Raw genomic sequence first — 11,852 nt, 5'->3', positions numbered from 1 at the left:
GCTCCAATCTGCTATCCTGGCACGGTGAACCAATGCCCCTCACTAGGCTGCTGGTGCCGTCTTTGAACCTAGAAGTCCAGCCTTTTGGCAGGGTTTGGGGTTTGGAGTGGGGAGATGGTGCTAGGAAAATGAAACTCGTAAGAAGAAGGGGTGATAAAGAAGGGGGTGAAAAAGAAGGGGGGAAAAAGAAGAAAAGGACAAAAAGAAGGAATGGGGAAAGAGAAAGAGGGGGAGGAAAAAGACTGAGCAGACGGGTCTGCCCGCAGCGATGTGCTGAAGCTGAGATCGGAGAGTTGGGGGATCTGGGACCCCGCGCGGGAGGCGGGTGCAGGCGAGCCGGAGGTCGAGAGCAGCCCCAGCTGTCAGCTGGGAACAAAGGCCACCGAGCCGCAAGGACGAGCCGCCGGCAGCGCCTGGCCAATGAGCGGCGCCGGCGCGGGCCCCGCCCAGCCCAGCCCCGGCCCGCCCTGGCCAATGAGCGGCGCCGACCCCGCCCCGGCCCGCCCGGCCCGCCCTGCCCTCCCGCCAGCCCGAGGCTCCGGGACCCGCGCGGAGGCTGGCGCGCCGGGAGCGGGCGGGCGCCGGGAGGGCGGCGAGGCCGAAAGTTTCTCTGCCCGCCTAGTCCCCCGAGCCGGAGCCGCGAGCAGCCGCGGTACCTCCCCGGCCCGGCAGCTCTGGGAGAAGAAAGACGGGAGCACATCGCAAAACGCACTGAAAAAAAACAAAACCTGAAGTCAGCCCCAGGCGCAGGGGCAGGTAAGGTGCGGTGGACAAGGGTCTCGCTCCCTCCAGAGGGTCTACGGCCCCGACAGGGCGCCCCAGCTCCGGGGAAACTGCGCTCCCCGCGGCGTGCCAGCGCGTCCGTCGGTCTTTGTCTATCTGTGCCGGCGTCTGTCCAGGTGTCTTTGTCTCCGCATGTAACTGTCAGGGTCTCCCCTCTGCCTGGGCGCGTGCGGCGGGTCTGGTACCAGCCCGGAAGAAAGAAGGGTGCGTCCGTCCTTCAGTCTTTGTCTCCGTCTCCTGCAGACGGGGTTTATCTACTGCAAGCCCAGAATCTGATCTGGGGGGACATAGGTGTTGGGTGACACCGATGTCCAGAGATGAGGAAGCTGGAGGTGCGCGTGAGGGTCTGACAGCTGGATCCTGGCCACTGAACTTTGCTGTCTGGAACTTTGGAGATGGGCTGTGTCTGCACTGGTGGTGGGGACACGGATGCAGTTAGATGTTTGGATTGTTTCACTGAAGGAATAGGTCACAGGGGATGAGGTGGATAGAGTGGGGGTGATGAACCTGGCCCCCTGGAGCAATTCAGCCGAAGCAACACACACAGTCTCACACCTACACACACACCACGTTCATTTCTTTCTCTCACCCACCGCAGGCAGCCAGCCCCTCACCCTCTCCCCACCCCTACACACACACACACACACACACACACACACACACACACACACACACACACCCTTCCACATGCTTATCTCCAGCCTTTAGAGCACACAACTCAGCAGCGACAGGACCAAACACCAAGGGCTTTCCCCTTCCTCCTCCAGGTGGAAAGGACTAAACTGAAGGACATAGGACATGAGCATTCTGCTTGCCCGTGGGTGTGTCATGCCTAAGAAAGTGCTCCAGGCTTGTTAGCTTCAGGGTCCTCAATTTCCCAGGAACAAGGATTACTTAGGGCGCTGAGCGTCTGAAGTTTCTGGGTCCTGCCTCTTCCATTCCATCCACATCCTCTCGCTGCCATCAGCCCCTCTGCTCTGGTCTTGGGTTCTGGCAAGTTTCAGGAGGTACCAAGCTCTGCAGAGCCCTTGGGAGGAGCTGTGCCAGGTAAGGATCTTCTGCTCTGCCAGCAGTGCAGCCTAATCATGTGTGCTGAGATGCCCAGCCACAGAGAGATGAGCTGTCTGCTTGGCACTTCTTCCTGCACCAGAGACCCTGCAAAAGAGCCTGTAGGTATGGGCAAGAGAGCGTTTGTAACCTGAGCTTCCTCTAAGTTCAAAAACAATTTTCCCTGGACAGGCTGAGGAAAATACAGGTGTTGGAAGTATATGTATATATGTACGCCCATGAAGATGGGTATCTGAGACAGCATTTATGGGGAGGAAGGCTGTTTGCGTTCAAGGGTGGAAGAGAGCGCAGTCTGTGGGTGAAATCTGTGGACAGAAGCGTACACGCTAATCAGGTGTGGGGTTTACACCTTGTATTTAGCCAGCGCCTTTCTTCTTGAGGTGTTTTCTGCTCATCATAGACGTTATCGCATTTGGTGTCTCCTTTACTCTCGTGACACAACTACCAGGTGAGCATGAAGCACGCCTGACTCTCTGTGTTCTGCCAGTGAAAAAAGTGAGGCCCCAGAGGAGCAGGGCTTTCCCGAGGTCCACAGCTAATGGGAGCAAAGTCAGGCGTAGCAAGTGGACTCCCCAGGCACAGGGGTTCAGCTGGGTAGATGTGAACGTGGGACACTCGCTCTGCCGGAAATGAGAAGAAACTCGGGTGGAGAAAGCAGGGTGTCTCTTTGAAGGTATCCGTGTGTGAGCCAGAAGGAGGATGGGACATTTGAGATGGTGGGGTTTTTTTTTTTTAACATTTATGGCAGCTTCTGCGATTCACAAGGTAGAATCTGTTTTAATAATTCAGCTTGTGCGTCTGTCTGTCTGTAGGAGGAGCCCCTCGTCTGGTCTGCCCCTGTGTCCAGGTAGATGTGTGTCGGGGTGGCTGCCGTCAAAGGGGTGCTGCTGTTCAGTGAAGGCTGGGGAGAGCCAATGCATTGGGAATGTGTGAGGGAAAGATGTGCCGTGCCGTTTCGAGAAACCGTGTGTCTGCCTGTATGGGCATAGAGGTGGATGGGCTCCAGCTATGGGAAAATGGCTTTCTAATCCCCAAAATGTATGTATATGCCTTTGCACTTTTTCAACATTCATTTAATAAACATTCATTGGGTGCCTACAAAATGCAAGGCTCTGGGGCAGAAAGTGAGGCTACAAAGACAAAGAAGGTGATTATGGCAAACCTGTGGTTATGCCACTTACACACTAGTGTAATGGGGAATATTTAGCAACATTTAATACCCTTCACTAAGTACCCTGTGTGTCCAGTACTTTTTATTCATTATCTCCTTTAATGCTCAGCACAGCCCCACAGGGTATGTATGATTATTAGAGGAGAATTAAATAATGTTGCCAGGATAGGAAATGGGGGAGCAAGGGTTTCAACTCAGCTCAGCCTTGCCCCTGGCTCTTTCCACTTTTTTCTGCTACTTTTGAACATGTTTCTTCTGTGCAAAATATTCTTACCCTGTTCTTCTACCTCCACCCAGCCAGCCCCTGCTTGTACTTCAGGTTTTAACCATAAAGATCGACTCCTCCAAGAACCTGTTCCCTCTTCTCTCCTTAAGTCTGGGTCACATGCCTTCCTCTGAATTCCTACCATCATTCCTTGCTCTCCTGATTTACCCACGGGCCCCTGAAGAGCCTCCAAAGTTCCTAGAGGCAGAGATCTTGTCGTGAATTCCCAGCTCAGAGTGGTGTTTGGCTGCTAGGAGGAATCCCTTAGGAAATGCATGTTTAATAGAGTAATGGGAGAGAAAAGAGCTGTCAGAGACTCTTGGTGAGAGCACTTTGCCTAGCAGCAGATTTCTGCTTGGGGACACTTTGCTGGCGTGACCTCTGACTTCCTGCTGCTATTATTGGGCCAGCGCTTTCAGAGCCTCTGCCTAGACGGGGCTTCTCTATCCTGGTTCCTGCCTCCAATAGTTCGGGAGCCTAAAGAAAACCCAGCCTCCACCCACCCTGCCAACCTACGCACTCTATCTCCAGGTCCATGGACCGAGAAGTACAATTGTACAAGTGGGAAGTGCTAGATGTGATGCAGATTTGGGGATTTAAAATCCTGCACTTGGAATCCCACGGGGCAGTGGTTCCAGGGCAATGATGAGGTGTTTCTGGGGTTTGGCCAATAAAAAAGTATCCAACTGCCTGGGGAATCTTTAGGAGATTTACATGGTTAAGTCTTTGAGTTTGCTTTTGAATAGATCTTTGTGCTGCTGCAGTTTGAAAACCACTGTTCTGAAATGGACATTCTCACGGTGCTGTTGGAAGTGTGAGTTGCTACCATGTTTGGGGAGGTCATCTGGCTTATGATTTGCCCAAGGTCACACGGTTCTGAGTCCGGTGACTCCCTTCCCATGCCCTTTGCACCACGCCATTCTTTCTCATATCAGGATTTCACATGCCTTCTCAGGGGTCCATGATAATTTTCGTTTTCCTTTCAAAGATCATCTGTCAAGTTTGAAAAGCTCCGCATTTCACTTTTTTTTTTTTTTTTTTTGCGTTACGTGGGCCTTGGGCCTCTCACTGTTGTGACCTCTCCCGTTGCGGAGCACAGGCTCCGGACGCGCAGGCTCAGCGGCCATGGCTCACGGGCCCAGCCGCTCCAAGGCATGTGGGATCTTCCCGGACTGGGGCACGAACCCGTATCCCCTGCATCGGCAGGCGGACTCTCAACCACTGCGCCACCAGGGAAGCCCACGCATTTCACTCTTTACTAAAGGTCTTAGCCATGCAAGGTGCCAGGGAGATGGGGGATAAACAAAATGGCTAAATAATGGTTTGAGACTAAAACTTGTGATGAGGATTGAAGAGGAACCAACCCCCATGAATCAGTGACAAGTACATTGAAAACTGGATCATGCTAACTTTGAACACAGCAGCTGCTCCCCAGGAGGGGAGGTAAGCTAGAACTCTCCAGGATGGAGGTGGCCATGAACGGAACCTTGAAGTTGAACCTAAGGAAGGGATCTATATCTTCCCTTTAGAGAGGAAGCATAGCAGCAGCAAGGTCATAGCTCCCAGATGCAAGCTGAGAGCCAAGGAGATGGAGGTCTCTCTCTCCAAGGGGAGCCCCAGAAGGAGCCTGTTACCTCCATCTGCCCGGCTTGGCCAGCCACCCGGACCAGACAGAGCTGGGGAATGCAGGGTGGTGGTCACTCACCTCTTATAGCTGTGTCCAGCCGAACAAGTGTGCAGCTTTGCCAAGGATGACCCCCTCCCAGGGTCCAGAAAAGTGGGCGGGGATGTGTCAGCCAAAGTTAGGCGGGCTTCTAGCTGCTGATTGGCAAAGCTGCCTCTGTATGTGCGATCTCCATCCTGCTTCTCTCACTTTCTTGCTTCCTGATGGACACAGACTCCCACAAGACGGCCTAAGCATCCCTAGGCTTCCTATTGTAGTGATTTTCGTAGCGCTTATTAATTTTAAAAGGAACATTATTATTATCAATATTATTATTTACAACTCAGATTTCTTCAACAATTTGACAGATGAGAAAATTGAGTGAGCCTGTCAGAGGTAAAGGGGTTTCACCCAAGACTTTAAGTGGAAAGCTGGAATTTGAATCAGGCCATCCTGACTCCCCATTGGGGCTGTAACCACCCAACCATTAGGCCTCATTAAATGGATTTAGGTTCAATGAATTGTTGACGAGTGTTTAAAGTGCAGAAGAAAAGAGATTTTTTAAATTACAAGAACTTGATTCCTTCATAATTATTATAATTCAAGCTTGATGAGAGTCTTAAAGAGTTTTCTTCCCTTTTTCTGTGCACCCCCCCTTATCCCTAAGCACTTGTTAGGCATACAGGTTAAGCTCAGTAAATGATAAACTAGGAAGTACCTGGCATAATGGGATCTCTACTTGAGACTTCTTTAAGGAATGAAATGTATCCTATGTCGGTTCATTCTCTTTATAGCTAGCCAACTCATAAGGTTTAGTCCACGCCACAGTGAAATCATGCAAATTTTGTCTTCACAGAATCTGAATTAACGACATTTCATTAGATTACCAAACTTTATTCCATAATCTAACTCAGTGTTTCCACCTTATCCATACGCAAATAAGTCCCAAACTAAAAAGGGATTAGCAGTCTGTTTGCTGGTAATGTAAGCAGCGTGGAAACCAGACTTGGGAGGTGGTCACACACGGAAGCTGCCTCCCAGATGAGGACAGAATTGGATGGAGGGAAGGTGGCAAGAGGGTGCAGTGAGGATAGGATCGAAGGGAGGGTAGAAGAGACAGAGGACAGAGTGTGTGTGTGTGTGTGTGTGTGTGTGTGAGAGCGCACACACACTAACAACTAAAACTAATTGTCCTAATCAATCCGACAGAGAGGTGATTTTTCTTACTAAGTGACAGGCCCAATTGTTGTCTGAACACATATGATGTAGACTTCTTTCAGTGTCTGGAACGAAGAGCTGCCCTCCCCAGATCACCCACAGATTTGCTTCACTGTGGGAGAAGATAACTGCCTTCAACAAGATGGCTGTGGGCAGACACCCCCCCGCCTCCCGCAACACCCCTTGCATTCTCATCATCTCTGCATCTCACATAAGCTCTCCTCTGATACCCACACTCACAGTCACATCCCATAACGCCGGCCCTCAGACTCCGGGCTGGCAGGCCCTGCAAGCTCCACACCTATTTCCGCTGGGTTGGCCTCTCTCTGGGGCATGATGGACAGTGTGATTGGGCAGCCCCCCTCCCCAAGACCACAGAACCTCCATTTCTGCCATGCCCACAGCAGTCTTTTGGGCTTCAGGGCTGCGTATCCTCCCAGGCCCCAGCATCCACTAGAAGACGAGGGGTCCATCTAGGTGAAACTCCCAGCCCCAGGGGTGTACAAGGACACGGGTCTCTCAAAGGTGTCAAGAGTAGAGCTGAGATTGGGGGTGCACATGGCTCTGAAAATCAGTCAGTGTCTCAGGACAAACCCTGCTCCATGCCTGACCTAACCTTTATGCACAGACTGCCAGGTGACTGAGGCAATCCCGGCCCCGGGCACCTGGGCAGGGCTGCGCACTTGGCTCGCCGGTATGTTGGTTTTGGGGGCATCTTCACTCTCCCTGCTGTTTGCAAAGCTATTTGCTGCTAAATCACCCTCCTCCTGGCACCCTGGACTGCTAAATTGGTCTCAACTTGCTGTACTTCCACCCACCACCTTAGTCATTATTCGCTGGCAGCATTCAGAGAGTGGGTGGAAAGCAGCCGAACATTATATTCCTGCTGAAGAGAGAGAGAATTGAGCATAGACACGCAAGGAAAGGGGAGAGGGAAGGAGGTAAGAGAAATCGAACAAGGCAGGGAAACAAAGCTGGGGCTTGCCAACACCTGTTCCTGTGACCCCAGTCACCCTGGGTGGTGGGGCCATGGGCCATAGGTGAGTGGGTGCTGGCCCAGTGGCCAGGAGGAGACCAAGAGGAGACCCAGGCATTTCAGGGTGAGAGGGGTACACTCACTACTGGAGCTGCCCCTGCCTGGTCTGGTCCTTTAATTCTCCAATAGGTACTGTCACGCCCCTTGAGCATCTGTTCCCATGTATTAAAATTTAGCTTCTATCCTTCCTCCCTGCCTAGATGATAAACTTCTCTGTTTTTTTTTTTTTTTGGCCATGCCGTGTGGCTTGTGGGATCTTTAGTTCCCCGACCAGGGATTGAACCCGGACCCTCAGCAATGAGAGTGTGGAGTCCTAACCACTGGACCACCAGGGAATTCCCGATGATAAACTTCTTGAAAGAGAAAGTGTGTCATGCCTCCAGTGTGTAGCACCAGGCCCTGGACACAGTCAGGGCTCAGCACCCCCACATGGCTGAGATTGGTGGTGTGAGGCCTATGGTGGCCCTTCCCACCCAGCCATTTCAGATCTCCCTGTGCTGCCCAGTGGCCATGGGGTCTGGGATCCCAGGCACACGAGAAGAGGAGGAATCACAAGGGAGCTTTCATGGCTTGGTCTACTATCTGCGTGAGGAAACTTCAGGGAGGGAAAAGGTTAATATCACAGAAGGACAGACCAGAGCGAAGCAGAAACTTGGAGGCCTTCTGTCCTGGAGCTGAAGGCTGGAGTGATCTCCAGCCAGGAGATGGGGCTGTCTTGGAGAGCTTGTCCAGAGCCCAGGCAGTGCCCTGGGGCTGGCGGGGGGACAACAGAGTCGCTTCTCATGTCCGACAGCAGAGACAGCGTCAGGCAGAGCAGTGTGACCTTGACAGGAGCTTCTCTGAGTCCCTGATAACATTTGTTTGGTCTCCCAGGGAGAGGTTGGAAGGGGAACTCAGTGCCAACCCAAGCTTGCCTGAAACCTGGTGGGCCCCCCAACCCAGGTTCCTTCCCTCCCACCCTTTTCTCAGAGAAGATAATGGGCAAACCCTGAGAACAGAAGCTTCCACACAGCTAGGGAGGCAGGGACACAGGGGAACCACACTGAGAATGTCAAGGGGCACAAGTCTGGGCGAAGGAGCCCTGAGGCCGCCCTTGACCTTCTTCCAGTCGCTGAGGGGCAGCTCTGTCCCGAGTGACTGGAGGATGCCTGGGTTGTGTCTGCCTCACCACCTCAGCGGCGAGGTCAGGGGCACAGCAGAGTTTCAGAAGGACACTTAAGGACTCGGGGCATCTCCCTGATTTATTGCAACCTTCAGATACTTCCACCTCGGCTCCTTTCTGCTCTTCCGCCTGGCAGGGCATCTCAGCCGTACACCCAAAGGAGGGAGGGAGGGAGGGATTAGGCTGTGCTCACATCTTGGGGAGACAGCCTCCTCCTTCCTGCTGATCGAATTCCCCCAGCCCCTACGCCTCAGCGGCGCCAGTAGACAAACCGCACTGCAGGCAGGTGGGGAAAACAAGAGCCACTGGGCAGAGCCCCTAGCCTCCACCTGCACTGGGAAGGGAGGGCTCCACCCAAGGGGCCCAGGAAGGAGTCCCAGCTGCCTGAACTCCTCCCCTCGGAGGGCCTGCAGCTGCCCAGCTCAAAGGATCTGCACCGGCTGTGGGCGGGTAGGGGCAGGATGCCTGGCTTTTCCCAAGATGACATCTCGTCTACCAGGATAACCAGGAGCACCAGGCTTTCAGCTTCCCCTGGCCTCCTAGCAGTGCCTCAGCCAAGTTTCTAAGTGCCTTAGAAACTTCTCCGGATGATGGACTCATGTCCATACTAGAGCTGTATCAGGACTTCCAAGGCCAGGGTTCCAAGATTTATCGGGAAACTAAAGAGCCTGCCTTGAAGCAATGCACCCCTGCTCTGCATAGAACACAAAATCTCAGGGTGGAAAGGACCCTTAAATACCATTTTGGGGGGACCTCACCATGCAGCTTGCAGGGATCTTAGTTCCCCAGCCAGGGATCGAACCTGGGCCCTTGACAGTGAAAGCGCAGAGTCCTAACCATTGGACCACCAGGGAATCCCCATAAACACCATTTTATAACCCTCAAACTCTTCTTCCTCAAGTCTTTTTTCTACTTACCTCTAAGAGCTGTCGTTTTGGCCCCCAGGAACCCAGTTCATTCTCTTTTAATTCAATTCTTTTAAAGTCGTAGAATGGTAGGTTCACATCAAATACTCTGTTGAAATCCTGGGGGCATCACTGGCCTGGTATTGGGACAAGAGACAGACACATTAAAAAAAAAATCACAGTACAAAGTCCAGTTGGTCTAAAACATCTTGGAAGATACAGAACTTGAGAAGGACCCTGTGGGTTGGGTGTGATTTGTTGAAGAGATGGGAGGTGTAGGTGACACAGGTAAGGGACCGGAAGTGGCAGGGAAACAAAGGCAAGTTGAGTCAAATCGAGGAGGGCCTTTCGTGAGTTTGCATGTGACTTGGTAGGCAGTGGGCAGCCACTGAAGTCATAGGCAGCGGAGTGGTGTGGAATAGACCTTTGTTTTCGGAAGTTCATCTGTCAGTGGAGTGTAGGATGGATTTCAGGTGGAGAGGCTTCTTTCTAGAAATAACATTAGTTATTAGAACACCTTTCTAGCCTCCTCCCATCTCCTAGCTGATAGCACACATTCCCAGAGATCCCATGCAACCTGGAAATGTGGGGTATAGCCAAGGCTGCAAGGAGAGGGAAGTTCCTAGTCCAAGATCCAAAGGTTGATGTGTTGGGTCTAGGCCCTACTTATAACAGGTGACATAGGGAACACCTCCTAGCTTTGGACCTGGAAGGAATCATGGAGGGGAGGGGGTGGGGGCCTTTTTTTGTTTTAATGGATGGACACAGAGGCCCGGGTTGGGGAGGGACTTGCTCAGGGTCCCACAGCTGGTTCGTGCAGGACCAGGATTGGTGCCCCACTTCAGACTCCTGGCACTCACCCACCGCTAATTGCGGACAAGGACTGGGAGCCAGTAGGATTCATCAGATCCTCAAACCTGGGGTGTCCGGCAGGTTTGCCCCAGGGGACGTATGAGAGCTTGTCAGTGGTGGGATGCTGTCAGTCATCTTTGTGGGTTTCTCCCTGCACTCCAGTGACAGCTGATACCCACGGCCTCCGTTTTCCTCTCTTGTCTTCCTTCTTGTTTGTTTGAGTGCTTCGGATGTTCTAGTTCCTTCTGTTCCTCTGCCGGTTCCTTTGTTCTAAGTGTTCTGAGGAGCTCCCGGCTAACATGACAGCGAAGGTTTGCGAGGCCAGTGGCCGTTGCTACCAGTTGGCACCTTTCAAAAATGAAAACCAAGGTCTCTGCCTCTGTCTCATGTGTACTCAGTTTAAAGCAAACTCAAACAGAGCGGGAGGACTGCAGGTGCCCCCCAGCCACACCGACCACCCGCACGTTGATGCCACATCAGGAGAGATTCCCAGACAAGAGGCAGGTGTGCATCCCAGGGTCAGGAGAGGCAGCTCTCATCAAGCAGGGACCTCCTTCAGTCTCAGAAGAACAGGGTACAAGGAATCCCCTGCCCACAGCTCTGAACCTCTCAGAACATCATTCCCCAACTTCCTCTGGAAGTTTCCTCAGCCAGGTACCTGCCCAGGAGCTTCCCTTGTCCCTGCTGAAAACCCAGCTAGCCAAGGGAGGGGCAAAGCCGTGGCAGTGTCCTGTGAAGTCTCCAGTGAGGTGATACCTGGAGACAGGCCCTTCCTCCGGGAAACACTCCAGCCCATGCCATGTGCCCTTAGGCTCCCAGAGCAGTTCATCTTCACCTCAATGCAACCTACAGTCCTAGTAGAGAGAGCAGGTGAGTCCTAAAGGTGAGGCACGGGTTTTTTCATGCTTGCCAATCCTGTGGGCAAGTTTGCGAGGGGACAGCAGAAAGAATGTGTATTTGGGAATGAGACAGACCAGTGTTCAGATCCCAGCTCTGCTACCTAATAGCTGTGCGGCATTGGGCAAGTCACTTAGCCTCTCTGAGCCTCAGTTGTCTCATCTGTAAAATGTATTGTGCCCCACATAGAATTTTTATGGAAAGTACAAGAGCCAATATAAGTGAAAGCACATGAAACATAGGAGGAGCTCAATTTATGTCAGTCTCATCCCCTTTCCATCAGCTCTAATGGAAGGAAACCCAGCAGGAGGCTGAGCTGTCTGTGCAGGAAGGTCATGAGCCCTCACTCCAGGCACATATCCAAGGGGTCAGGCAGTGCCACCTGTGACAGCTTCCCTTATCTGTTTGCTCCGGCAAAGGGGGCTACTTGTAGCTAAAAACATATGGGAGGGAATCCCTGACACCTCTGGGTCTCCATCCCCGTTGTCAATTTGACCAAATTAAAATTGACTTAATGAAATTATGTAGAACAGATGAGCAAGACATCACCGAACACCCTGATGTCAAGACTAAGCACTGAAAGTGGATCTCTTGCTCACATTGGCTTACGCCAAATGCGTGTGCAGGGGAGGAGGAGGGGAGAGGTGAGGGCTCAGGGATCCCGCCAGTCAGCTGAGTTTCCCTCTGCCTCAGGAAGACCCCGCAACACCATCCTGAGCACGCGTGTGGGACAGAGTTTAGGCGGGGAGGATTTCTCCCCCAGGGTGAACGGCTGGATAGAAGGGGTTTATCCTGCGCCCCTTCCTTCCTTCCTCCTGCCTCTTGCTTCAAA

The 11,852-nt window shown here is 52.5% G+C and overlaps 1 protein-coding gene across 3 annotated transcripts in view; it reads left to right on the top strand.

Annotated features, from left to right (window-relative positions):
• The first annotated feature begins 524 nt into the window (after window positions 1-524).
• LZTS1 (leucine zipper tumor suppressor 1) overlaps window positions 525-11,852 on the top strand; it is a 50,182-nt gene continuing 38,854 nt past the window's right edge. For 2 of the 3 annotated variants that reach the window (XM_059071296.2, XM_067039825.1), the window contains exon 1: window positions 525-756. The gene's annotated coding sequence lies outside the window, so the exon portion shown is untranslated. Of the gene's footprint in view, window positions 757-1,463; window positions 1,831-11,852 lie in introns of those variants that run through there. The other variant, XM_067039828.1, reaches the window with a different exon arrangement.

This window comes from Kogia breviceps, chromosome 8, assembly GCF_026419965.1.
Source record: "Kogia breviceps isolate mKogBre1 chromosome 8, mKogBre1 haplotype 1, whole genome shotgun sequence".
In the NCBI taxonomy this organism is placed as follows: Eukaryota; Metazoa; Chordata; class Mammalia; order Artiodactyla; family Physeteridae; genus Kogia; species Kogia breviceps.
Note: the sequence above shows the minus strand (reverse complement) of the source record. Positions and strands in the feature narration are given on the sequence as shown.